General features: G+C 35.5%; 1 protein-coding gene across 1 annotated transcript in view; it reads left to right on the top strand.

Annotated features, from left to right (window-relative positions):
- The first annotated feature begins 8,180 nt into the window (after window positions 1-8,180).
- The window catches only part of LOC145684364 (uncharacterized), an 85,828-nt gene continuing 69,503 nt past the window's right edge, over window positions 8,181-24,505 (top strand). Inside the window, exon 1 of the mRNA XM_081756604.1 lies at window positions 8,181-8,368. The gene's annotated coding sequence lies outside the window, so the exon portion shown is untranslated. The remainder of the gene's footprint in view (window positions 8,369-24,505) is intronic.

Below are 24,505 nucleotides of genomic sequence, written 5' to 3' on the forward strand. Positions count from 1 at the left end.
ATCTTTCTGGAAGGAAACAATATACCGTATATAAATAAGTTTCATAATTTTATTATAATATAAATATAGGGGTGCCGCAAGGGTCTGATTTAGAACCATTACAATTTATTCTATATATAAACGATCTCCCAGTGAAAATAAAATATTTCATATGTACGATGTATGCTGATGATATAAATCTATATAAAATAATCTTAAATGAAGATTATTTTATATAGTCACACAAACATATTGTCAGAGGATATAAATGGCATGATACAAGTGAGCAATAAAAATTTTCTTGAAACAAACATAAATAAATATTATTGTCTAAAGTAGTGGTTCTCAACCTAATTCCCATCACGACCCCCATTTTATCACAACCTCTTGCCCGCGACCCCCTTATAATTTCTGGTTTGTAATACGCTTGTGTGGAATTCTTAATATATCTTGCGGAGATCTCATAATATCCATCTATTTCTGTAATAGTGAATTCATTTCTTGCATTTGTAGTGGATACAGTAATTTCCCTTCTTTCGTTCATTCATATTACAAATATCGAATCCAATCTGTCATACTATTTCAAAACTTAAAATCTGTCATACTATTTCAAAACTTAAAATCTGTCATACTATTTCAAAACTTAAAATCTGTCATACTATTTCAAAACTTAAAATCTGTCATACTATTTCAAAACTTAAAATCTGTCATACTATTTCAAAACTTAAAATCTGTCATACTATTTCAAAACTTAAAATCTGTCATACTATTTCAAAACTTAAAATCTGTCATACTATAGAGGCCGTTTGAAAATTTTTAAACTTCATAACTCCCCTAATTTTGGGTCATAAATATAAAATAAAGTGCTTTCTAATTTTGGTTTGAAAAACTTGGACAGTTCTTTAAAAAGTTAATGAATATTTTAAATGACTTGATAATGTGCGTCACGAAGATTGAACCGTACATTGCAGCACTAGTGAAATCACACCATGCTCAGGTATCTCACCAGCTTTCAATTTTAATTGTATTTCAATATGCAGTTCTCATTAGTTTCATATCGTACCTCTTTCATTTAAATTGATTTTTAGACAATTCTGCAGTTGAAAATACTTATTAGTGGACCTACATTTTGTTGTTCTTAACAGTATGTATAAAAATAAAAATATGCCTATCAGAACAAAATTCAGAATAATATTTTAAAATATTTTCTAGTATTAGATTCTAATTTGATTTCTCTCTTCCGTTTGTCTTCGCGACCCCCTAAGGGTCACGATCCCCAGGTTGAGAAACAATGGTCTAATGTATGGAGTTAACAAAATTGTAGAGTATAACTAATATCTTTTGAATAATATTGAAGAAGAATACTAAATTAAAGACTTTTTTTTTTGATAAGTTGCCCTCGATAAATATGGGTTTTGTTATTAGAAACGCATGACGTCCCACTAATTTGGAAACTATTATATAATATGTTACCAAGGATCTTATAAAATAGGGGATCTGCCCTTACAACAAAATCTTGAAGCCATACGTCACAGTTTCGCCACCCCTACTCTGCCCACTCCGCCCAATAGGATCGCAATGTTTTGAGCCAACAATCATAGCGGAAACGAAAGTAGCCAATCAGACAATGGCGGAGACGAGAGTGGCCAATCATGCGTGCCGATGCTCGGTTGTTTTTTGGCTTCATCGGTTTAATAGAATGAAGATACATATGGGCAGATTCTCTATTTATAACATCCTTGTATGTAACCCATATTTTGTAAATTAAGTATGAGTCATTATACTAATATGGTCACCTAAGTTAATACGTTATCAAAGACAAATTGGAAATGTCCAGAAAAGCTTTTTGCATTTTCCTGTATTATACGAAGCACAATGTTTTAAATCTTATAGAATGGAAATTTCCTACAATAAAATACAGAATTCTGTATTCAAGCTATTTCAGTGCATCCTGTTATAATAAAAGGCGTAAAATACTTGAACAAACTTTCCTTTAGAGATATATAAATGAGAAAATTTAAAGTAATGACTAATTTCAAAACGATTTACTTTAATGAAGGTCAGTGTAATTTAAGAATACGTAGCCATTTCACATTTTCCTAACACCGTCTAGTATAAAAATTCACCACTTTTCAGGATTTTATGTGATCAGGCCCGTATCCAGAGGGGGTCTAGGGGGGCGCCCCCCTAAATTTTTGCTGGTCCCCACTAAAATTTTCACGGTAGGCTTGCAAATGCACTATAATATAGGGATGAACTATAATATAGCTGGATTGGGCCCCCCTAACTTCTACTGCCCCCCCTAAATTTTTGGGCTGGCTACCGGCCTGTATGTGATTATAATCACTTGGCAAGGAATTATGGTTTTAAGTTTAGTTTCAAGGTAAGTAATTATAATACGAGTAACAATATGGGAAATGCATTAAAATATATATTATTTCTCTATAATTGATATTATTATGATTATATAATTGATATATTGTATTAAATTAACATTATAAATCAATTGTTGTAAACTCCTATAATTGGAGATAACATACCTTGTTGAAAGTAGATACTATATCATAGATAAATAAATAAGTGTCATTTGACTTAATTTGGCACTCTGGTTGAATTTTGTAATCTCGTGAGTACTATTTTGTGAATGGTAGACGGTGGGACCCTAAATTCCGAATTTCCACGTTTCAAGATGTTTTGGAACTTCATATACAGCACACTGATTTCCTCGGGTACGACAGGATTTCCAGGTGATTTTCTTTTCAATACATTTTCTGTTTCTTAAATTTTTTTCAGCCACTAGCGAGTTCTCATATTTGTTGGAAATTTTCCATGTTTGAAACGAAAGTTACTTGTGCAATAACAACTGGTTTAATTTCAATAAATTAAATAACGAACAATACTTCTTTCATTGGATACATTCGCCATTGCATTGTCCGGCCGATACCGTACGTCAAAATTTTAAAGTCAAGCGAAGGTGAAACTTCACGACCTCACCTTTCCAGAATCGCAAGTTTCTTCACACCTGCAAAAAGAAAAATGCCTTAGTTTAACATATAAGACAAATGATAAGCGTTTATAATCTCTCAACTGAGGAGTTTGATGTAAAAAGGGCATAAGCGAATATATGCCCTTTTTGCTTTAATGACATTTGTGGCTTTTGCCATGCTTCCTTAGACTCCTGGTAACATTCCAATTCAATATCGGAATAAATGGCTGCATATTACATTGTTTCATGTAAGAAAAAACACTACTTAAATATTCAACATCTTTTTTTTTCAACTACATGGTTTAGACTTACGCCCTTTTTGCATCAAACTCCTCAATTGTTTTATTAAAGAACTTGTATTAATTTTAAATGTGATTAAAGACATAGGAGAGACATCACTAAAAGATATGTGATTAATAGCTCTAATACTTCCGACGTCAGGTATGTATCACGTGAAAGAGTTTGATTTATATAAAATGATTATTTATCAATATTCAAACCGAAACTGCTAATAAATATACACCACTTCTGGTTTAACTGGAGATTAAAGTGGAGGTGGAATATGTTCTTGGAACGAGTTATTGATCGGAGGAAAACGCTTCTTCCTATGTATTACCATTTTTATTCTATAGCGATCAATGTTAAAACTGGAAGTGGTTGACTTCTACAATTTCTGGTCTAAATAGAAGGTTAAGAGAGGAGATGGTATCTATTCTTAAAATGCTAAATCGGTTTCAAAAACCACTTGTTGGTATCTCTTAACGTTTTAGCTCTATTATGAATGCGTACGAGTCGAGACATGTCTCGAATCTCGACTCGAATTCGAGTCGAGACACACTTTCTAAAATACAAGACGAGTCGAGACAAACGTATTTCTCGATTCGAATTTTCGAGTCCAGACACGAGCCGAGACGAGACTGCTCGTAAAAATCTCGACTCGACTCGAATGTCTCCAAAATCTTTCTATAATTTTAATATTATTTTGAAGAAAGTATTCACTCAGGAAACTAATTCCAGCATTTATTACTTTAGAAAGGTGCAGAACGCATAAACTTAATAGTTAATCTTTCTAAAACAAGATTTAATTTTCAGCTTAATTCAGTTAATTAAAGCTAATAATTAATGTCGTGATATTTTATTGAACTTCAAATGTAATAATAATAATAATAATAATAATAATAATAATAATAATAATAATAATAATAGATTATGTACTTTGTATAAAACTATTGCGATAAAATGAACTTCATAAATTCTGTGAATGAGCAATTGGCAGTGTGACGTCAGAGCGCATCGTCTCCCTCCCCGAAATTTACGGGAATTAGGTGACCTGTGTGTGCACATGTGGTGCCAACTCTCTCCAGCGATCTACCAAGGACCATTGCGTCCATGCCAAGACACGTCGCCGTTGTTATCCGTGCCAAAGGTGGACATACTGACAAATAGGTAAGTAGTCATAATGTCTTGTTGAATGTGTCTACATATTTTAACTCGTGTATTTTGTCTCGAGTCGAATTTCGAGAGTCTCGTCTCGAATTCGAATCGAGACAGAAATTGTCGAGTCGAGAGAGAAACATATTTTCGAGTCAGTACACGATTCGAGACAACATTTTTTCGAGACGAGTCGAGACAGGCTTAAATCTCGACTCGTGCGCATTCCTAAGCTCTGTGTATATCAATATTGATACCAGAAGTTTTAGTGGATTTCTTTCACTTCTGGTTTAGTAGAGAGATAAAGATAAAAATATACAGAGATTGGACAAAAAAAAAAAATAAAACGTTTGCAAAAGCGTGAAAATCATACCTAGTATGGTGCGCGGCCTCCTTTTGCGTCCAGAACTGCTTGGATCCGACATGGAATGGACGTATACAGCTCCTGAATCGTAGTGTGTGGAATTTTGTACCATTGTTCCTCTAAAACATGTTCCAGTTCCTTAAGGGATGCTGGTGAAGGGTAATGAGACCGAACACGCCTTTCTAACTCAGACCACAATGGCTCAATGATGTTCCGAACTGGTGATTGTGGGACTCAGAGGAAGTGTGATAGCTCCTGGTCATGCTTCTCAAACCATGATTTCACCGTTTTTGCAGCGTGACAGGGTGTCAAATCATCTTAGTAGATGCCATCACCATCAGGGAACAATATTTGGGCCATGGGTAGAACTTGGTTCCCCAAAATGACCTCATACGCCTTAGCATTCATCATTCCATGTGGGGCTATGATGGGACCTGTGGAAAACCACGATATCACTGCCCATACTGTAACAGAACCACCCCCATGCTTTACAGTTGGGAGCAGACAGTCTGTATCATAGGTCTGCGACAGTGTTCTCCATACGTAAACACGACCGGTTGTTGGAGACAATGAAGGTGGATTCATTGGACCACATTACGTGTTTCCAGAGTCCACGCCTTGTGGTCCTTGCAACACTGGATACGCCTCCTCGCATTTACTGCTGTGACCAGGGGTTTGGCGATAGCGGCCCTGCCATGAATTTTCATTTTATGAAGTTCCCGTCGCATTTTTTTCGATGAAAATGGGTTCTGTAGGCCGGAATTGAGTTCAGACGTAAGTTTCATTGCAGTGGTTTTCTTTTTAGCTGCTACAATCCGTTTTAATGCCCTCCGATCCCTATCTGACAGGATTGTCTTTCGACCACTGTTGTGCTTTGCAGACGTCGTTTGCATATGAATTTTGTATGTCCTCGTGACATTGGAACGATCGGCAACCGCAACACGTATTGTAGCAAGGATGTTAAAAAATAGATCTGCCCTTACAACAAAACCGTGAAGCCATACGTCACAGCTTCGTCACTCCGCGCCACTAAGATCGCAATGTTTCGAGCCAACAATCATGGCGGAAAGGAGAGTAACCAATCAGACTTATGGGCTTAGACGATGCTCGTTTGTTTTTGGGCTTCATTGAGCTCATATGATGAAGATACGTATCGGCAGATCCTCTATTTTTAACATCCTTGTGTTGTACAGTAGAGGGCCAAACTTACGTGTCCTGTATGAAGTGTTTTTAGATTATTTTTTGTCTACTTTCTGTATTCTTGATACCCCTAATCGATTAGTCTACACAAAATGCTTTTTGCTATCTGTTACCATTTTTGCTCTACAGTGATCAACTTTGAAACTGGAAATGGCTAATTTGCTTCACTTCCGATTTGGTATCTTCTTCATCAATGACACAGACAGATCCAGCCCGAAGCCGGAGGACCTTATCCGCTCCCTACTTTTTTTGAATAACAAAAATACTCGAAGCTATTACTTATAGAAAGTATATTTTCGAAAGTTCATAGTAAAAATGATATACCTATCATAGTCTGGGTTCTGGTTGACCTCCCCCAGTTTTTACCTTCTAGATCCGCTGCTGATCAACGAACTCAATTTTGGCCGTACACACCATTACCAAGATTGATGGTAGTCCATAAAGTAGCTTTTCTTTTTAGATTTGTTGTTTTCCGGACGGACGAACAGGCATTGTAAATACTATGTATAAAGCAGTTCCGGTAATCTAAACTTCTTTTAAAATGGAATGAAGTGTATAGTTTCATGTGACCATTTCCCTTATAGGCAGAATTGTCATGAAACTAGGCAAGACAGAATTTTTGTGACGAGATAAAACTCTTCCAATAAAAAAGAGATACCCCTTTCAGAGACGAGATATCAAATTCATGGCACTTTTTCGAGACTAGACAACCTTAACTCCTACTTATGGGACAACATGATTATATTAGTGTTGAAAATAACAACAAAAAAATTAAATAATAATGACGCTCATCACACACATTTGTCGAACACTTCTGCAGCAACTTAGTTTAGGTTAGGTTTTTGAACTACAACAACATTTTTCCCCTCTTAAGGTGACTTTAAAACAGTGCTATTAACCAGTAGAATACATCACGTTTTCCCAACGTTTCCAATGTATTTTATCTAGAACATACAGCATAGTTCATTAGAAAGTGGTACGCCTTTAATAAATTTCAATACAAAAACAAACATTCTAAAAATGTTTTTTAAAACTTTTCATCTTAACTTTGTAACAAATTTCCGTAAGAATTCACTGTTAATAAGAATGATAACAGGTAAAAGTGAAATCGTGTTTAGTGGACCAACTTTGGACGTTTTTTTAATAGTTACTTTCAAAATTTGTATCGACTGTGGGCCATTTCATGTCAAATCACCTAGAGCACTGTGCTTCAATGTCTCAGATTCTCTTCAATTTTTATTTCATACGTTAATATCAATGAAATTATGCTAAATTAATTTTTTCCGATTTTTTGGATCAGAAATGGGCCGAGGAGAGATTTTTGAAAAATGTGAATTTTGCTTCAATTTCACTTTTTGGCACTCAGCATCATGGAACTAAATTACCATAACTTATTTTTGAAGTTATTGGGCTCATCCAGGTGTCAAATGAAAGCTTAATTTTTGCTCTTTCAGTAGATCTTAAATAACCTTGCAAAAGGATATACTGTCAAACATTAAGGGGCATAAAAAGCAAATTTTAGTATTTTTACAAATTGTGTCATTGCTTAAAAATTACAACTATGAAACTTTTAAAACTTTTTTTGTACATTCATTTTAACACGTATGGTTAAAAAATAAAGAGGGTGTTTTTCTTTTTGTATTTTTGTAAATATCATTATATTTTTTATGTACGGAAATATACAGTTTTAAGTTTTATTACAAATTGTGTCATTTCTCGTAAGTTACAACTATGAAACTTTTGAAATTTTTGAATCTTTTTAAATCAGCATTACTGAATACACACTTTACAGTAATGTACCTGATAAGACAGACCTCAGAAAAGAGGAAAAGTGTGGCAGAGTTATCCGAACCTCCGGGTTATTGAGTGCCAAGTTATAGGAACTCCTCTGTACTTGTAAGCTATTTTCTCAAATATTAGTATCATGCTTTTCTTGTGTTTGTTTTTGCAGTATTTTGAAAAGAAAAATATTCTTAAATTGTAGCATTATATACTGTAATAGCCTTAATAATGAAGTTTATTTGAAAAGAAAACCATGATTAAATTGTAACATTGTATAGTAGCCTTAATAATAAAGTTAAGGCATTAAACAATAGACGGAAATGATAGATCGATATAATTAAAGAACAATCTACTTTTGGCATGTTTTTGTTTCACTATCTTGTGGTTAGACAGAGTAAAGGATTTTTTTTTAAACACTTAATCATGTCCAGAACAAAATCAAACAACAACCAATCGAATTCCAGATAAGAGATTGAGTCTCATCTTATCAATTGAGCTATATAGGCGTTACCACACGAACACTTCTCTTGATAAGATTAGTGATTCTTTGGATTCAGTGTTGCACGGAGCAGTTTTTAAAAGACTTGTAAAATTAATCAACACTTTTTTTCCTCCAAAGAAAGTTGGTGAGTTTTTAAACTAAATATTGTTTTTTTTTTTTTTTTTACTTCATCATAACTTATTATTTTATTACTTACAAATTATTTTTATAGTTTAATTTATAAGGATACGGATCATGTGGGGATTTCTTTTAGATTTAAAAGTATGTACACGTGTAATTTAAACATGGCGTACGGAATAGACCTACCGCCATATTGGTTCCAAGTTGAAAACATTTCTGGGCGAATGGTGAATTACCCACATAAATTATAATATAATTTCCAGTGTTTAGAAATATTTAACTGGAAGTTATTAACGAATAATAATCGTTTTGTAGTTTAAGAATCAGTTCAAATAGTTTCTACTGATACACATAAGCGTTGCTAGGTTGAAGCGATCAGCTAGGTAGAAACGGTCATATAATTATCTTTTTAATAGCCATGCATATTACACACTTCGTTTAGCCCTGCTTGCTGGTCTAATATCTAGCGTATGTGCTTTCATAGCACATGGTCCTGAGTTCCGTTTCCGGTGGGACAGCATTGCAATTTGAAAGCAATGCGATGGTTCGGATTCTACATTAAACTGGGTGGCCGTGCTTCTGTGGTAGAGCATTCACCTCTGGTGCATATGGAGGTCCTTGGTTCGATCCCGGCTCCACGCCATGTGAGCTTTGTGGTATTTGTCCACCGTGTGCATGGGTTTTTTCATTGTTTTCCAACTTTCTTCATTTTCACTATTTTATCCATTTCTTATCATCATCGTCTCCTTTAGACTAGCCGGCATAAACGTGGGATGTAAAACATAAAGATTTCATTTTCCACATTAAAGTGTACGTCCATGTCTCATGTAGCCTTAATGCTCAAAAGAACGTTAAATTTCGCTGAACAAACAAACTACATCTCGTTGTTGATAAAACTTTACACCTCACAATTACTAACCATACGAACTGTAACTTTTAACCCTTCATGTAAGAAACTGGAATGTCCTTATGTGTAATGACTTTGGGTTTATTTTGTAACTAATCTGTTTATGGAAGAGATCAAATTTAAATCCACAAAAGTATCGCTTCGCAGAAAACGGGCGTGGTCGTCGGATGGACAATTAATTATCCTGTATTTCTCAGATAACAATGATAATAATTTGCCTTCGATTTCGAATCAGTGAGGGCCGCGATGGCTCAGCGGTAGAGCGTTCACCTCTGGTGCATGGTTTGCTGGTTCGATCCCAGCTCGGACCAAGTGAGATTTGTTGTGGACAAACACCGTGTGCGTGGGTTTTCTCATGGTTCTCCCGTTTCCTCCCACTTTCTTCATTCCACCATTTCATTCATTTTTCATCATTGTCTTCTTTACCCTAGCCGGCATAATCGTGAGACGTAAAACTTAAGACTTCATTTCATTTTTTCGAACCACTATAATGCGTTGATATGTCGATATTCTTTAACCGGAAATCGAACATAAAAACACGCCACTGAACCAGTGGAGACAATTATTGTTTATTTGTACTTCTGTACCTTTGTATCTCCCATGATTAACGTCTATATGTAATCGATACCAGCAAAACTAAACAGTAGCGGAGCTTCGAGTAATATGAAACATTTTTATATTGATGAACATAAATTCTGCTTCCATGCATGACGCTTCAGTCAAATGGACAGCATTTATTCTTCCCAAGTCTTCGATCATGCAACATGAGACTCTTGATTGATTGATTGAAATCTGATTATATTCAGTACGCTGTTCACCTAGGGCTGGCCCTGGGTAATTTACCGCTCAGTAAAATGTCATCATTTGTCTCCTTTTCTCCAGAAAGAACAAATCTTAAAAGCTACGATTTTAAGTATGCCACCTTCTCATGAACAACGAAGGGGAGGGAAAGTGCACTCGCACTCAGGAAGGACTAAACACTAAAGTTTCAATCTCGTTGTGTGTGTTTACTTTTTCTTTAAATAAATCTATTATGTTAGTGAAATATAAAGCAAATACACCTGCAGAGTAAAGATGGTAATTCTTTTTATACAATACAGTATAAAGTTTCAATCTCAATATATTAGTTTGCAATTCCAGTGCAATTAGCTCTTTTATCTTTATTTCTTAATTTTTCTTCTACATCTGTTGAAAATTTTTAAAAAAAGAACTTGTTTCCATTTTCAATGGTATGGAACTTGTTTTTGACGAAGACAAGACTAATTTTCATAGACTCTGATTTGTGGTGCTAGGGGTCCCGGGTTCGATCCCAGCCCCCGCCAAGTGAACTTTGTGGTGGACAAACGCCGTGGGTTTTCTCGGGGTTCTCCCGTTTCCTTCCACTTTTTTCATTCCACCATTTCATTCATTACTCATCATCACCGTCTCCTTTAGCCTACCCGGCATAAGCGTGGGACGTAAAACTCAAAGATTTCATTTCATTTCATTTCAAGACTCTGATAACTAACTAAATAGAACAGGTGTTCGCTACTGTTCGAAAAATGAGTTCTTGTATTTGACAACAATCAATCAAATCCATGCTGGGATTTCTTTAACCATTAGCTTTAGCAATGTTCATGTGACTCTAAACCAATGGTACCTAAACATGATTTATGAATGTAGTATTCACATAGAAGGTCAGCTTAGTAAATTTTAGTACCATCATCATGAAATCTGTTTCCAACAAGAAATATTTATTTTAAATATTTAGTTGTGACAATTTTTTTCCGCCTCTCGACATTTGCCGCCATTTGTTCAGTCAATTCAACATAATGGGTCTGTGTTATCAAAGTTGAGTTAAATTTTGACACATGCCTAGTGCTATCTCAGCTTCATCGCACTTGGGAATAAAGTGTTAAAATGGTAGTCGTTAAATGAACTACTGGACATGAAACAATTTCTTCTTTACTAAACGAACATAATTCTTATGAGAGATAATGAAGTGTAGCATAAATTATTTATAGTATTACAAGAATCCAAATGTAGTCGTCGACGAAGGAGAGCATAGTAAAGACATGAACAATAGATGGCAGCATTTCTACTCATGTAAACGAAACCAGAATATTAATACGCTCACAAAACCATTTTCGTAAAAGATTATATGAAATGTAATACTTTGTATGATCATCAAATATACCACGCAAAACTTTTGTTCAAAGCAAAAAAAAAAAAAAAAAAAATTAATAATAATAATAATAATAATAATAATAATAATAATCTAAATTTTGAATATCATTTACTGGACTACCTACTTAGGCGTGGTCTTCGATTCCAAGCTCACCTGGAACGCCCACTTGAAGAAACTAACAGATAAGGCTAAAAATAGATTGAATCTCTTACGCCGACTCACTGGAACAACTTGGGGCCTCAAAGCGGATGTCTTGCTTCACACCTATAAGGCGTTTCTCCGCCCCGTCCTCACTTATGGACATACGGCCTGGTGCAATGCTTCTGCTTCATATTACGAAAAGCTCTCCATACTGGAGAGACAGGTGATTCGTCTAGCCTATCGCCTTAAACTACCATATCCCACATGGCTCACCTATGAATACATCTCCTTTCCGAAAATTACTGAACATCTGGCAGAACTACGTATTAGATACGTCAACTCTCGCATACACACAGGTCATCCGCTCTTTTTAGACATCCTTCACTCCGACGCTCTCACCGACTCCACCTTTCGGTACAAACTTTCACCATTAAATATATTTATATCTATATATATCAACAATACGCACCTGACACCGGACGAACGAGAAATCTACGACATTTATTTCATTGGTGATCACATTCCTCATCTTTTTCCATTATTGCACAGAGATCCTCACCATTAACAAGGGCTTCCACCTGTGTTCATCAGTCCCGAGTCGCCCCGGGACAGAAGATATAACCCTGCATCTGTCTGATTAACACATTTATGTTTGTGACGTTCTAGCACTTCATCTCATTTCTCATCTTCATTACTTTACAATTTCTCTGGCCACATGTTGCACCTATTCCTTATCTTTGATTCTCTTGCACTATATCATATATATATATATATATATATATATATATATATATATATATATATATATATATATATATATATATGTTTTTTGCACTATATCATTATGTACTGTTACAGTTATTCTAGTTATATATATTATGTTTATTAGCATTAATAAAAATAAATGTAAAATGTTGATATGAAATTAAATGATGACGAGTTCACAACCCTCTTAATAGATGTTCCACTTCAGCTGATAATAAAGAATACCTCATAGCCCATCCCCTACCTTTTATTGCACCTATTTTTGTATATAAGAATCACATGCCAAAGAGAGGGCGTAACCCTCTGAGCGGCAGGAGGATAAAATCTATTACCCACAGACTCGAATTCTCTCTAAGAGTATTTATAACGTCTCTTCCTCCTTAACTAACAAAAAAAAAAAAATTTACTGGACATTTATGATTAGAGACCGGGTGTTTAGGCATTAAAAGCCTGGAAAATAGGCAGCCAAATAGGCACTTAAAATATCAAAAAATAAGCACTAAAATGTAACTGGAAATACTGAAGAGAATACTCAATACAATTAAGAAAATAAATTTAAGTCATAAATAATGTTGGAAGAATATAGAAACATCCTGTTTGTTAATATCTTCTTTTACTGTATATATGAAAACGAAGCTTGACATGTATTCCATGCATCTTTAGTAAATACATTCTCTACAGCACTTTGTCACTACACATAACAGTCCAAATTTTATATACATATCCAGTGGCGTATTTAGGGGGGGCTTCCGGGCTTAAGCCCCCCCCGAAATCTTACTTACTATAATAAAATATATGAAATATATTGAAGAATTTTCACATTTTCAGGCAAAGCCCTCCCCGAAAGTTAGCAAAGCCCCCCCCGAAACAAAATCGTAAATACGCCACTGTACATATCAATACACACCGCAGTCGAAAGTTTTACTTTATCTTACCACTATAAACAACACTTATATTTCTCGGAAGGCGCAGAATCCTTTCTTGAAATATTAAATCGTATATTTTCCCTAATAAACACTTATTTTAAAGAAAATGTATAGAATAGGCAATATTAGGCACTAAAGCAATTATTTAGGCAGAAATGGGCAAAATAGGCAAAATAAAATTGGCTTAAATTGAAACTATAACCCCATCACATATAAACTTTGAAACGTTATTTTTGATCATATCTTTAATATTAAAAAACAGGCATTTTGCCTAACATCTGTCTGTATTTATGATATTTCTCGAAGTCAATGGTAATTGAGCTCCTTCGAGGTTAATCGGTTATCGTACGCGCCTTTGGCGTGGGAGACCCGGGTTCGATTCCCGGTGGAGCTCATGTGGTTCGGATTCCACGTTAATCAGTAGGTTCCGTCTCATAAAACCTCGCTGTTGGAAGGGACGTTAAACTCAAAATCAACCAGGGTTGTTGGAATTTTCCCCAGTCCAAAATTCCCCAGTGGTTTCTTTCTGGGTAAAGAACCCACTATTAAACCCAAAAAAGCCTACGTCAAAAACAATATTTCAAAACATGGATTGAAATAATAACCTTAATGTGATCATAATTACTGTCTTTAATTATACTTATTAGTATGTGCCTAGTGTCGGAATTGGCTTAAAATGTGTGTTTATAACCAGAACAGAGTACCACTGAAAACAAAACAGGTTTGGGAATCATGCATATCAAATTTTGTTTGGACTCGATCAAATACGCTCGAACTGTGTTCAACTGTAATCTAATATATAAAAATGAGAAGAATCTTGTTTGTACTCACATCACGGGGAAGCGGTTCAACTGTTTGGAATGAATTTTCGGATGTAGTTACTACGTATCTCGAACAAGGTTTTTAATCAAGTTCCACGACGGAGTGGGGGGTCAAAGTCTAAGGGAAGAACTTAGTATCTCACAATCTTTTCAAGTTAGGAAAGTGAAACTTAACTCTTCATTAAAAATATGTGGACCCGAGTGTTATTGAGAATTTCCATTTTAAGTGGGTAAAGGGGAGCGCTTTCTATAATTTAAAAGCGATGTTGCCTGTTGTTTCTGATCATATAACGGGGAAACAGTTAAGCGGTTTGAGAATTAACTTTTGAACATAAAATATTTAGTACCAACCCTGATCTGGGTTTCTATCACATTACTTTGATTCAAGGGCGCATCGTAAGGGAAGGGGATAGAGGAGGTTTAAAAATCATGTGCAAAAAAAATACAGTATGTCACGAGCCCGTCAAGTTAGGAAGATGAAACTCGGTATATAAACTCCTCATTAAAAATAACTGGGCATGTTTTCGAAAATTTTCCCAACGTTCGGGGGAATTTTCTATGATTCATGTGTTCACATTAAAATCAATGTTGCATGTTGCTTGTGATCGCATCACGGGGAAAAGTTTGAATAATTTGAAATGAATTATGGAACATAAGTTATTACTATTTATATATTTATCGTGTTCAGTGGCGTAGCACACTTTTGCGCCCCCCCCCCCCGCAAAGTATAGAGAAGGGGCCCTACTTGTAAAGCCGACAGAAGTAAGGTTGAAGTTCTTCTTCTTTTAAACTTTATTCATCGCAAGACTTCGGGGCCCCCTATACCTCGGGGCCCCCCGCACTGCGGGGGTTGCGGGGGCAGCTGCTACGCCACTGATCGTGTTACTTTCCTTAAACTAAATTTTAACCAAAATTATAGTATCTTATGAGCACGTCATGTTAGAAGTAGTGGTGAGCACAAAACCCGGTTTTTCCGGTTTTTCACGGAAACCGGTTTTGGTTTTCTTCAAGACCGGTTCGGTTTTCACCGAAACTGTTTATCGGTTTTCTCCAAAACCGGTTCGGTTTTTCACCGGATTCAGTTTTGTTTTTTTTTCAAAACCGGTTCCGGTTTTTTTCCAAAATTTGTTCCATTTCTGACCAGAATAGTGTTTCGTTGTTCTCCGGAAACGAATCCGTTTCCACAGAAATAGTTTTATGTGTTTTCCAAAAGTTTTCACCGAAACCAGTTTCGGTGAAAAAAACCGAAACGTTTTTTTGGAGAAAGCCGAAATGTCGGTTTTTCAGGTTTTTCTAGAAACCGGTTTCCGGTTTTTATAAAAACCGGTTTTGCCCATCCCTAGTTAGAAAATGAAATTCTATATATAAACAGCTTATTAAAAATAAAAGGGCATGTTAGTTCCTGTTTCTAAAGAAAAGAAAGAGGGCCTTTTCTCTAATTTTAAATGACGATGCCTGTTTGTGACAGAGTCACGGGGGAAAGTTTGAACAAATCGAAAAAAATGAACTGAAATCTTTGAGTTTTACATCCCACGCTTATGCCGATTAAGCTAAAGGAGACGGTGATGATGAGTAATGAATGAAATGGAATAAAGAAAGTGGGAGGAAACGGGAGAATCCCGAGAAAACCCACGCACACGGTGTTTGTCCACCACAAAGTCCACTTGGCGGGGGCTGGGATCGAACCCGGGACCCCAAACACCAGAGGTGAACGCTCTACCACTGAGCCACCGCGGCCCCCTGAACAAATCGAAATGAGTTTTTCAGCATAGTACCTACCTCAAACTGGGATTTTATCATGTAACTTTCCTTAAAGAGTGTATCCTATGGGAGAATAGGGTTCAAAATTCATGCCAAAAGTAGAATATGTTATGGAGTTTTTATTAAAACAATTTCATTGGTATGAGTATCGTAAGGTAGAGAGGAGGGTCACATATTTTCCATGAACCTAATTCTCCCCGTGCAAAGAACGGGCATTTCAGCTAGTATGGAATAAGAAGTAATGCGACTACATTTCCTTTGTTTTGTAGTACATACTTGTGTAATATTATAAAACTTGCGTATTAACATAAACAGATAATAGAATTTCTTTCTCTATGTGTCAGTTAATTACAAATCGTCAACGTCTCAGGTGAAAAAGGAAATTACTAAAGATGTACACTCATGTCCAAAATTATTGTCTCATATCTATAGCTGTCTTCTTTGTAAAAATATAATTTGATAATGATTTTGCAGGGTACTTTTAATACTGATACTATATGTATAATCGGGAAATGTATATTTGTGCTAAATTTCATAGGAAAAGAATTATAAATAGCGAAATTATAATGAGTAAAACAAAATGTTGCTAAATGAACAAGAAATTTTTATTTTCGTTTTGTTGTTCTTATTTACTGCTCTTTTGACATGAAATTTGCCACATACATGTCTTTGTCGATTATACACATATTAACATTATAAAAATTACCAGGCAAATTCGTTATCAAGTTATATTCCTAGAACAACATATTTATAGACATGCGATTATAATTTTGAACATGAGTGTACCTCTATCTTCTCAACACTAACGACAATCAGATCCTGAAACTCCCTAATTCTTTTTGCTTATCTGGTGGAGCATGTGAAGCATAGTGTAATTATTGTATGTCACAAAAGACCCTCAATCGTAAAATCTATTGTAAGAAAGCAAATGCAGCTGAAAATTAGAAAAAAAATCAATTTCCAAAATTTCAGTTCTTAAAAAATACTTTTTAAACCCATTTAGACGCAACTTATATTTTGTTTCAGAATTTCGTAATTGTTTCTAAACTTATTGATTTTGGCCTCATTTAATGTATTTTGAAGATTTTAGTGGTAGCAGATGAACTGGTACCAGGTTCTTATTGTAAAAGACGAAATAAATTCATAAATAATCCACTAATAAAAAGAGATTTAAAAAATAAATTGTTCCCATTTGTTAACAGTGGGCTTAAATGGGTTAATTTCGTTTAGAAAAACAACATCCGTTCAATAGAGACATTTTTATCTCTGGCTCATGAACTTGAGGTGCTATTCCAGTATTTCCCTGGCAAGCTTTGAGGAAAACTAAAAAAAAAAACTTTAGTCAGGACGGCTGGCTGGCCCTGAGTGTAAGAGAGGATTTTATTCCTATTCTGTATTACATAAAAGTATCCACCACTTTGTTACTCTAGAAAATCATGTACTTCTTTCTTTCTAGAAATCTAAATATAAGTGAGCTAGATTAGGAATTAGATTTTTAGGCTTTTGGCGTGTATGGTCATGTTAGCCCGTCACTAGGATCAGGATTAGGAATTAGATTTTTAGGCTTTTGGCATCTATGGGCATGTTAGCCCGTCACTAGAATTAGGATTAGGAATTAGATTTTTAGGCGTTTGGCATCTATGGGCATGTTAGCCCGTCACTAGGATTAGGATTAGGAATTAGATTTTTAGGCTTTTGGCATGTATGGGCATGTTAGCCCGTCACTAGAATTAGGATTAGGAATTAGAATTTTAGGCTTTTTAGCACCTATGGTCATGTTAGCCCGTCACATGAGGGTGACGTCCCTAGCCGATCACATTATCCGAGGAAAGGGTAGGAACAAAGGATTGGGGTCGGCCTGGGACGTGTACATTAGGTAACATCCCGGCATTTGTCTAGTGTGAATGAAGAAAACCTCATTCAAGATGGCTGGCATGAAGAAGCTTTTACACTTCCGAACGAGTGTCCATACCAGAAAATATAAGCAAATGTCATTGGTGCAAGGTGTGTCCCATGAAACGCGGATAGGCTTCACGGATTTCGCGACATTTTTCTTTTCTTTTTACTTTTTCTTTCTTTCTTTCTTTCTTTCTTTCTTTCTTTTTTTTTTTTTGTTACTTTTAAATTTAGTTCAATTTCTCATGATCATGCAACGGGACTAAGGAGACTGTGATGATAAGATGGATGATAATTGTGGCATGACGAAAGTGGGAGGAAACGGGAGAACTACGAGGAAACCCATGCACAGGGTATTTGTTACTACAAAGCGCACTTGGCGAAAGCTGTGATCAAACTAGGAACCCGCGCCAGACATGAATCATTACGATCCCGCGAAGAATTTCATAGTTCCATTTGTACGTACAATAGAACTTAAATGCTCATATGGTATTTTAGTAGGAATATGGATTTAAATATACGTGAAAAATTTAATAAAACCCAATATTGCACAATAAAACCCAATTTTGCCGAATAAAACCCAATTTTACCCAATAAAACCCATTGGGCTTGTTTTTTTTAATAAAAAAACCTGGGTTTTTCACAGCCCTGAAATCAACTCAACTCAGTCAATGCTCAGGCATAAAATTACAGAATAATTGTATCTATCTGATGCACAGGATTTTGAGACGGTTGTGGTTCTTTTGTCATTGTTCTTAAGTTTTGTTAACTACTGACTGCTTGCTAGTATGTTACCACCAACACGAGGTGTATGTATAGAAAGATCACCGTGGTGCTGTCTCTATTTCCGCATTCCTTTGTTCATTCTGCTGAGTCGTGTAATACCAGCATCATTTTCACATCACTGGATGTCATATATGTGTCAAAACGATAACATCAGACCTGTGTTAGCTGCAAGGATCTTATAAAATAGAGGATCTGCCCCATATATATCTTCATCCTATTAAATAATGAAGCCAAAAAACAACCGAGCATCGGCACGTCTGATTGGCTACTCTCGTTTCCAACATCGTCTGATTGGCTACTTTGGTTTCCGCCATGTTTGTTGGCTCAAAACATTGCGATCCTATTGGGCGGAGTGGGCAGAGTAGGGGTGGCGAAACTGTGACGTATGGCTTCAAGATTTTATTGTAAGGGCAGATCCTCTATTTATAAGATCCTTGGTTACCTGCGACACAGACCGTTGGTTTTGGAATAAGTAATAGTCATGATGGAACCACTGCCTTATGGAAGAATTGAGTTATTTAATCAACATGATTTTTGCTGTGTACTCTAATATGGTAGCCTTTGTAATTACATATTTTCAGTGAAGTGTTTTGACATACACACATAAACAACAAGAAGGTCAGATAGATTTTGTGAGTAGAGAGAGAGGTATACTGCTTAAATTTAAGTTAGTAGACTGGAGGAAGTTTCGTAGTCTCTGGGCAGAGCCGTAGCTAAGGGGGGGGCCAGCGGGGCGCCCGCCCCGGGCGCTGATAGCAAGGGGGCGCCGAACGAACAAGGAGAAAGAAAAAGTGGTGTTGGACATGATTAAAGATGAGTCGCCCCCAGAAAGTATTAGTGGCCTATTGGATCAATATTGCTGTCGGTTATCATTGAAATACGTAGATTTCTTAAAAATTTTCTTGCTCGCTTCGCTCACAATCCAAGAGTTTGAATATGTCACAACAAGTTTTTACTTATTACTTAAAGAGTTATTATAGATGATTTCTTAATGACATGTGGTATACAAGGCGCCGAGTAATGACTTATAGTGTACGCAGGAGCATTTGCAAAATCCGAAAGGAGCAAAGTCGTGTTCGGTGTTTTGACAGTGATGAGGTTGCTCAGTTCGAAACGTTTTTCTACCCAATCGGATTAATCACGAAATACAGTGGGGCCAAAGCACTGAATTCTTGACAAAAATAAGAATTCGCAATATGAAGCAGAACACTGAAAGAAAACCAATTAGTTCAGTGTGTGCAGTTGCTACAATAATATAATTTCGACATTATTTAATCAAAAACATAGAGTTTTACATCATAAAAGGAAATATTCCTTATATTCGCGCCTAAATTATATAACAGATTATATGATTGGCATAAAGAAACGCATGAGTAATATGCTTTGATTTGCCAATTTATGATTGGCTTACATTCTTACGCATGAAAGGAAAAAGTGTACTTATTCATTTTACAACTGAAGAGTAATAAAATTGAAGAAACGTTCTTGCTCCTCAAAATTATTTCAAAGTTGTGGAGGATTCGTTATGACAATGAGGATGCAAGGACGCTTCAATGCATAAAAATTATCTCATTACAAGTTCTCGATATGAATATATTATTAGATATATTAAATATATGATTTACAAACATCAGTAACCTGTTCAGGTTGTTTCATATATTGCATCGTGCATTACGTGAGCTCATTTCAGGGCTCGATTGGAACACTTCTGTGCACGCGTCACAGAAAATAAAAAATAAAATAAAATAAATAAATAAAATAAAATAAAAAATAAAATACTGAATTGATCAACACCATTTTCAATATGGTTCTACCTTATGGTCCATAGATTGTTTAGCAAACATTGGCGTTTCAAAATGTCGCCACCATTAATCAAATATGTTTGACTAGAGTTTACTTCTGTTGGTGAATGCCAGAGAAATATGACTAGATGTTGGAATCAAGATGGGTCCTGGGGACGAAGCCCAAACGAGGCCTTTGGGCAAAATTACCAGAATCGACCTATATTCAACCTTGTCACTGCGTACATGTGGAACACACGTCTAATAACCTAACACTTATTCTCACATTCATCCCAAATCAATTCAAAGGCAGCATTGCATCCAGAAGGCGGTTTTCCTCAAACATTTTCATGCGCTATTTTTCCAAAAAGTGCAAATATGTGCAGGTTTACTCTTTGCATACAGTAAGAACAATGTTTTCGCTACGGGCATATTAAAAACTCACAGACATATTATGCCATATTTTCTACTAAAATGCCATTCTATCGTTTGACCATAGTTTATATGCTTTCAGTACCACAGCATTTTTCAAATATGATATTAAGTAGGGGATTATCATAGGAATATGATAATGATATTAGCATCATTCCAAATATGATTATTGACTACGCACCACATCAACATTCTAAATATATGATATAAAACGATACATACATGTCGGTTGTGTCACCATGTTTACCAGCCACTGAATATCTACACGTAATGGAGGAATAGTCGCATTCAAAATCAATTTCCTATTTTCTGTCACTAAACAGCACCTCTTCGACTTCGGCGGATAACCAAATTTACACGTCCCATGAGTTCATTGTAAACTGCTATCACTTCTTTTCCTGCACTATATCTTATGTGTACACTATTAAGGTTTCATTACAACAAATTATATCGAGTCAATCTTTTACTTCATTCTTCGAGTTTTTGCTAAGAATTGCCTAGTTTGGTCCCACTGTGCGACGGTGAGAATGAAGGTATGAAAGTGAGAAGAGTGAAGAGACACATTCAAACTGCTTTTGCGCGGGAATATTAAAAAAAAAAAGGTAAACGAGGGGAACAATAACATTTTCGAACTTCAATAGAATAGGGGCTTAAGGGATCAGAACTTAGCCCAACGAAGTTCGACTTTTGCCGACACTTATCACTACCAATGATTTATTTTTAAATTTCATTGACATATCAAATGCTTCCAATTTGGAGGAATTTATTAGGGTCATTTTTTCATCAACTTTTTGTATCGCCAGCATATTATTTTGTGCATACGTGTCTAGTTGTGTGATGTTTTTATCTATCTACGTACATACAAAACATAAGTACACACACTCTTTATATATGTACGTGTTAGTGTATTTTAATATGTTAATTAATAATAAGTATCTTAAATTCGGAACTTTCATTCATTAAGAAATTAAGTAATTACTATAATTTCAGACATATGTAGTAGCCAAAGTATATTTTTGCTTTTAAGTACAAAAATTGAATATATTGTTCACCACCATCGATCAATACTTAGAAATTCACAAAGAAGGCTTCTTCTGAATTTCCATTACATTTTACAAAATATTTCTTACCGTAAAAAGATCGAAATTAAAATGCTATTGATGTGGGATGCTATGGATAGAGAATAAAATTTAAAATTTTACATTTATTACTGGAAATTAATACAGTCACCCATTTCGAATAATTTAAAACCACATAGTTTTTAATGTATTAAAATTTCATTTCTTATCGATAGTATGAAACGTTGTAAATAGTAGTAACTCTTCATAACTGTTCTCCTAGTGAATCTGTATACAACCAAAGATAGTTTTGTCAAGTTTAACAAAAAGTCCAAAATAAGACTTCTTGAAAAAGGATACATAATGATCGTTTTTGGTTCCTGCAATGGTCTTCCAAGAAGATTAATAAAAATTCAGTGTACCATAACAACAAAAGCTGCTTTTCTGATGTATATATATATATATATATATATATATATATATATATATATATATATATATCATAATTATTGGTAAGGTGAGTGTAAGGGGCGCCGAATTCTACTTCGCCCCGGGCGCCGAAATCTCTAGCTACGGCTCTGTCTCTTGGGGTCTCATTCCGTATGACTTTGCGTTAAACCAATGCGACGCAAAATTTGCGTTTTATTTTGTGATAATAAGTAAAGCACTTACTTATTATCACTAAAGCACTAGAAGCACTAAAGCACTTGTTACAGCTTTAGTTGGACATTGCGGAATGTAGTACCGGGTCTGATAGAGTTCGACCGAGTCACTGCTCAATCCAGGTTATTAGATCGTACCGGGTATAGTCGAGTTAGACCAAGTCACTAGTTAATCTGGGTTACTATATCATGCCGGGTCTAGTCGAGTTAGACCAAGGCACTGCTCAATCCAGGTTATTAGATCGTACCGGGTATAGTCGAGTTAGACCAAGTCACTAGTTAATCTGGGTTACTATATCATGCCGGGTCTAGTCGAGTTAGACCAAGGCACTGCTCAATCCAGGTTATTAGATCGTACTGGGTCTAGTCGAGTTAGACCAAGTCACTACTTAATCTGGGTTATTGTATCGTGCCGGGTCTAATCGAGTTAGACCAAGTCACTGTAAAATCCAGGTTATTACATCGTACTGAGTCTGTTGAAATACGGGTCTGACTGCTTTCGGCTTATGGGCAGAGGTGGAATTTCATGAGGGCGGTGAACAATATATCCCTTTGAGTTTGTAAAACGTTTTTTTTTTTTTTTTCAATAAATTCCATACTAATATACTAATTAATACATTAAACTCCTATGTCGGTTTATAATCTTGTCCCCCCTTCCGTCAGAACCTAAAATAACGCCAGGTTACGGGTCACTAAGTTTATAGTCCATTCTATCATTAGTTGATAGTCTCCGGCTCACTTTCTAAGATCTGCAATAATGGCGGATTTCATTATTACGGCAATTTTTTGTGGCAGCAATAATCACAATTATTTAGGTATTTGTGTATATTTCGTTTGAAGAAATTAACTCATGTATTTCTGAAAATCAAAATAATCCACGTGAATTAGATTATGTTCAATGATTCAAGAATTTGTCATTTCTGTTATCAATTCTTAAAACTACTGAGCATGCATAGAATTCATCGAAATGATAGATTATTTTATTACTAAATCTTTAAAATAGATTTTAAGTGATTTTTGTTATTGGAAATTAACGCTCAAACCTTGTGCAATTGGAAGAGAAGAAATACTTCAATATCTTATCTGTAATATTTTGTTTGTTTTGTCCGCGCACGCCAAGCCGAGATATATATTATCTCTTGAGGAAGGATTTATTATCATTGTTCAAGCAATAGGCGATAAGTGTTTTAACTTCTTTGATCAGAGGATATTCGGTAAACATTCCGACGTCTTCGTTGAACCAAAGTTGCCTACCGTACCGCCATATTGACTGTACGTACAGCAACAGTAATTATCCCCAATTTACGAGATCCCATCCTACTGGTGAATTTCGGGAGAAGCTCGTGAAGATTACTTCCCTCTAAGCAGAATTAAATTTGTCCCTGGTAATTAACAAACATTGTAATCAAATGATCTCAGTGGCGGTTCGTGAGGGAAGTAATCTTAGTGAAAATGAAAGTTTTAACGCTTAACACTAAAAGAAGGAAACTTTCTTAAAGTAGTAATAGTTCTGCACAACAATTAATACCTTAGGTAACTTTTATTCCCTTAGTTCCAGACGAAAGAACAACTTTCACTCGTGTGATTCCCCTCACTAGCCGCCTCTGAATAATCCAGAAGCAAAATGTACAGGATTATCTCTTTGGAGTTCTATGACCTATTTTGAGGTCCTAAAGTAGTGTCTTCATTATTCGATTAAAAATGAACCAATAAAGCTTTTACTTCGGTTTTTTCTTTTCTTTTTTTTCTTTTGCTTTTCTTTTTTCTTTCTTTTTCTTTTTTTCTTTCTTTTTTGCTTTCTAAAGTCTAGAGACATTGTAGAACACGTTATGTATCATTTTACGCCTTTCTTGGGGGGGGGGGATTTTTTTGCACCTAGAAGATTGAAATTTTGTACAAACATTCAGTCCACCGAGTAGTATATATGAGATTTTTTCAGATCTCTCAGATCTCTGCGTTAACTAGGGTGTCCAGAGGGCCGAAAAGTTAAAGGAAAAGGATATTTTAACCAAAAAATCCCTTTTTTCGCGATTATCCG

This window comes from Thermobia domestica, chromosome 4 (assembly GCF_964235325.1).
Source record: "Thermobia domestica chromosome 4, izTheDome1.hap1.1, whole genome shotgun sequence".
Taxonomy (NCBI): domain Eukaryota; kingdom Metazoa; phylum Arthropoda; class Insecta; order Zygentoma; family Lepismatidae; genus Thermobia; species Thermobia domestica.